Source organism: Macrobrachium nipponense, chromosome 29 (assembly GCF_015104395.2).
Source record: "Macrobrachium nipponense isolate FS-2020 chromosome 29, ASM1510439v2, whole genome shotgun sequence".
Lineage (NCBI taxonomy): Eukaryota > Metazoa > Arthropoda > Malacostraca > Decapoda > Palaemonidae > Macrobrachium > Macrobrachium nipponense.
Genome location: NC_061092.1, coordinates 9,894,911 through 9,900,096, shown reverse-complemented (window position 1 = coordinate 9,900,096; position 5,186 = coordinate 9,894,911). Strand labels below are relative to the sequence as shown.

Genomic DNA, 5,186 nt, shown 5'->3' with positions numbered 1-5,186 from the left:
TTGGATTGAATATATTTAGCGTTGCATTTTATGCACATTATTCGGGGTTTAGATAAAATGTTTAAAACAGTTCCAGTTTTGGAAATCATATGATCACCGCTTAATAGAATTTTTTCAACATTTGACCCGAGAATAGGTTCAAATATTCTTAATAGGGGGTTTCTAATTTGATTTTTTAAATAATAATTATAATCTAATTGCAAATTATGTTTTACAACATATTCGGGACTTTCGGCTTTTTGATACAGGGGTGTATTCTTTTTCTCATTATTATCCAATTTAATTATGACGTACGGAACGCGATCACCAAGTTGGGGGGCTGTACTGGATTCTCTCAATTTCATCTTATAGGCCAATTCCACATGAGCTTGTTTGGCCTTATATTCTTTTTTGGTTTTGGTTAATTCTTTTGTAATAATTAATTTTGAAATATCAATCCGATCGTGTAATAATTCAGATATAGTATTTTTAACTAATGTAATGGCTTTTTCTGTATCTCTCTGAATCAAAATTATATTCAAAACCTCGGATATTAATTCAGCGGTGAATCGACAATTATCTCTTCGAATGGTTTCTATGCCTTTACAGTCAATTCTATCAAAATTTTCAGGACGGGTGTAATATAATCCCGCATAACGTTTTTTATTTATAAGTAAGTAATGGAAAATATACCTTTTCAAATTCTAATTTAATTGGGAGTCATAAAAAAGTTTGTAACAAAAGCAGCCGCTTCTTGACCTAATACTATGGCCTCTGGATGGTATCGACACCAAAGTTTATCATGACAGAATCTGTATCTCCGTAAATGACTTTGGCGTTAACGTATTTCTCTTCGATCTTATTTTTCGTAAACATGATCATTTCGCGTCCAAACGCTGTCACGCTCTGAGATATTTCAACGCAGGGCAATTTACCGCTCATTTGCGCGCCCGTAAATCCGTATACAGAATTGGCCGATATTTTTAAGGCTAATTGTCGGCCATCTAGAACTTTTTTCCTTAACGGATCAGTTTCACGTTTCAGTTCATCCTTGGCTTTTTTGCGCGCCATTAGTAAATTTTCTAGAATTCTAGGCAATAAACCTTTACGTATATGAGGTTTGACGAAATAATTATTTGTGGGCGTTTTAGTATAATTATCCGTAGACGCTAATATGGTTTTATCATTATTGGTTAATAACAATGTAGTATAACATAAATTATGGGCCATAATTATAGTCGGATATAATGAACAAAAATCTAACGTCGTGATAGGGGAGTTATAAAATCCTTTCGCAGGTTCAATAACTGTAGCGCCCTGATAACCCATACACCCTTTCAATCCCCCTTCACACGATGGAACAATAAAATTTTCCAAGGCGCAGTTTCGCAATAATTGAGACATTATTTTTATTTGTTGACCTCTCGTGAGGATAAAAGTTAACGGGACTCCCGTTACCCGCGCCATTTCAATGTAATTGATAGATAACATTAATTTATCGATTAATTTTAGTGGCAAAAGGGCATCTTTTAAACAATAAACGGCTAATTTTCGTCTCGTTTGGGCGCTAGTGCGATGTAATTCTGATATTTCGGTGTGGTGAATATCATCTTTTTGTTCATTTAAAAAATACTGAGAAACCGCATTCAAACTGTAAGACCGTAATTTGTATTCTCTTTTAATAACGCTTAAAACGTCCATAATACATCGACCCTCCACGTTAATACATTTATTAACGATTTTACCCACCTGTTTACTTTCAAACCCCCAACTCGTAATGAAAGATTTTACATTTTTTATTCTACTTAGATAAAATTGATCATCAATGTTCAAATGTTTGGCCCGACCAATTAAATACGGGAAGTCAAAATTATTAATATTGTATCCAGTAATAATATCAGGGTCTACTACCTTTTGCACAAAACGAGACCAAGCTTTTAACATCTCCTGTTCAGAATGAAAAAGAAATATCTTGGCGTCTTCGATAGGGTCACAATTTTTACCCAACACAAAAATTACCTTTTTCATTTCTAATTTGTCGTGTTTTGCGATAACGTTGCCAATTTGAATAATTGGATCGTTATCGGGCGTAGGAAAAATACCTCTCCGGTTTGCGCATTCAATATCGAAAGAAAGGATGGTGAGGGGTCCGATACTAGCCCATTTTGTTTCAACCGGATCGTGGGGCATGATATTAGTCCACAATACATCAATTTCAATTTGGCATGTGGATTCCTTTTCGTTGTTGCTATCCCTAAAAATACAAGATTGGGACGGTATTTCTATCCAAGAACACCCCGATAAATTAACATCAATCATAAAACGCAATATAAAATCAATATTGGCTTCGTAAAACTCATTTTTTCTTTCTTCATCTTCGTTTTCTCCTTTCAATTCTAACTCTAAAATATTCTTAACTTCGTGAATTAATTTGGGCAATGCTATCGTTATTTTTAAAAAACGTTTTAGACCTTCATTATGACTATTATACCCATAAATAGTTCTTTTATTTACTATTGTTATAGAAATAATAAAATCCGTAATATTTTTTAAAAAATATAATTTTTGGGCAAGTTTTTCGTTTATTAGTTTCTTAAATGAATCAATATTATTTAATAATAATAATTTATCTTCTGGATAATTCATATAAAAATAGGGATAAAATCCATGAATATGACAACATACCGAATTACCCGAGACATCTACACCAAACATTCGAATAATTGGTAAACGATGACTATTATTAAACCCCAATGCTTGAGGTGAACTCCCTGTATAATCATCCAAATCTATATTAAAAAATAGAAATGATTTATTCATTATTGTTGGGGGCAATTCTTTATTGCCATTATTATTATCATTATTATGTACTGATAATTTTCGCTTCATTATTATTATATTGAATGAATTATAACAAAATGATTGCTTTTATTATATACTCAATTTTATTTTTTTTTTATATAAGAAAAAGTCAAATTTCATTTAATTACGAGGAATATAGTTACAAAACCTAAATATTATTAAATTTATTTTTTGTGTATATAAGTAAGAAAATATTTACAATATATAGGCCATGAGTTCAATTCTCATGCCTTCCAGTGGGGTGTGAAAGTTGTGTATTTCTGGTGACAATGACGTAGTTCGGATGTCACGTTGGTGCTACGAGAGTTGGCCTCCCCATGGTACAGTAGGTACTGAATAACAGACTGAGGTAAATTTAACTCCCGTAAACGAGTCAACCTTTGTTTACCAACAGCTTGCCGTATTATCCAGCGACATGAATCCATCAAAGGTAGCGGTGCCGCTATGGATAAAGAAAAATAAAAAATTGAGTTCATAAATATTCTGATGCATCAAGGAAAGGTCTTATCTTGGAAATTTAATTTTTTTTCTTTTATGATTCTCACAACATTAAGCACAATTCATTCTGGAAAAAGTAAAAAATACTGCAATACTTACGATCTAGTCCACCTATGTATCTGATAGAAATTTCACAATTGCCCCATACAGCTGAAACTATGGGAAAAAGCTTCTTGCCTTTCAGGTTACGAAATGCTACTCCCAGATACTGACCCTCTACAACAAATGCCAACGTTCCTTCGTCCATATCTAAGGCAACTGAAAATAAGACATAGGATGTCATTAACAAAGTGGAGGAAAGGGTTCAAATATTCTTATAATAAGGCAAAGTGTTTTGAAATCACAATAAGGATAATAACCACCTACTTACCATAAAATTTATCTGGGACAACGAAGGTCTCATTGTTGTTTAATAATGAAGGATAAGTAATGTCCGGGTTGCCTTGCCTGGTATTGTGACACACTTATTACGGCTAGGGTCCCAGCCCCATGACTGGTCATTACTGCCTACCAAACCCTGGAAGGGAACAATAAGGATTAACTCACTATTGCACACTTTCTTTAAATGTGTTGTGCATACTGCAGGAGGGAAAACTTTGTTCAAATAACTAGGTGTGTGGACATGTACATAACACTTAACTGGTATCCCCGAGAATGTAAAAGGTGCTTCATTAGTGGCAAACCCCTACAATAGCGTGTGTACCCCGTTGCCGAGTAGACCAGTGTATTTCCCATAAATGGAGACCTTTTGTATAACTAACTTTTCCTCTTATACCATCTGTACTCTGGGCAACAGGGTGTCGATGGAACGTCATTTTGTCATCCTGTAATAATACAACAATAAGAATGATATAAAGTAACTACAAAAAATTTAGTTAAATCATAAATATTACAGTTTAAACTGAAATGAAACAGTCAAATCTTAACTTCGTGAAATAGCTGCCTACATACTACAGTCAAATGACAGAAATACAATTTCCGCACCTTGACAAAAATATTGAGCGACCTGTCTTCTGCATTCCATGCGTGCTTGAGTGAAGCCTCTCGCGGGATGGGCGGCATCTTGAGGAGGAAGTCTAACCGTTTGGGGCAGGTATAATCCGAGGACATTATTTTTTTTTATAAATAAATAAATAAATAAATCAAATATAAAAACATACACATACAAATACTACAAATATAATTTTAAAAAATATAAAAATTGAGTGAGTTTTTCGTTTATTCGTTTCTTAAACGAACAGTGTAAAATGCTAATTCAACTACATAAATTCCTCGATATTATAGCACAATTGATAAAAGATTTTACTTTGGAACGTAAAATTCCCCTTCACTGCAAAAAAAGTTCGTTGTCTTGCTTGTATGATCACGAAACAATAACTACTGAATAACCACCGGTTCCATGTAACATATAAAACACCATACAAACAAACATACAAACATGGAATTAATTAATTAGTAAATAAATATACATAATAAATATATATATATATATATAATAAAATAAAATATCATCCCCCTTGATGAAAAATAAATATTTATTTTTTTTTAACTATGAAACTTTAATTTATCTTTATTTTATTCTTCTGTAATTTTTATCATGTTTTAATCTTCTATTTTACTTAATTTATATTTATATTTATAACAATGATAATATATATATTGCTATTTATTTGTTATTATTATTATTTAATAGATGTATATATAAAATAATATAATATAATAATAAAAAAAAATTATTTTACAAAAAAATTCATTTCCATTTTTATCATAAATAAATAAATAAACTTATAAAGTAATAAAAAGTTCAATTCAATAAAATTAAGAATTGTTCAGGTGTTTCATTTTAT

At 31.7% G+C, this 5,186-nt stretch overlaps 2 pseudogenes; both read right to left on the bottom strand.

The window, feature by feature from the left end:
• Positions 1-11: 11 nt before the first annotated feature.
• LOC135206106 (DNA polymerase delta catalytic subunit-like) lies at positions 12-2,868 on the bottom strand (annotated as a pseudogene).
• A 122-nt stretch (positions 2,869-2,990) lies between these two features.
• On the bottom strand, positions 2,991-4,682 carry LOC135206107 (protein gustavus-like; annotated as a pseudogene).
• Positions 4,683-5,186: the final 504 nt, after the last annotated feature.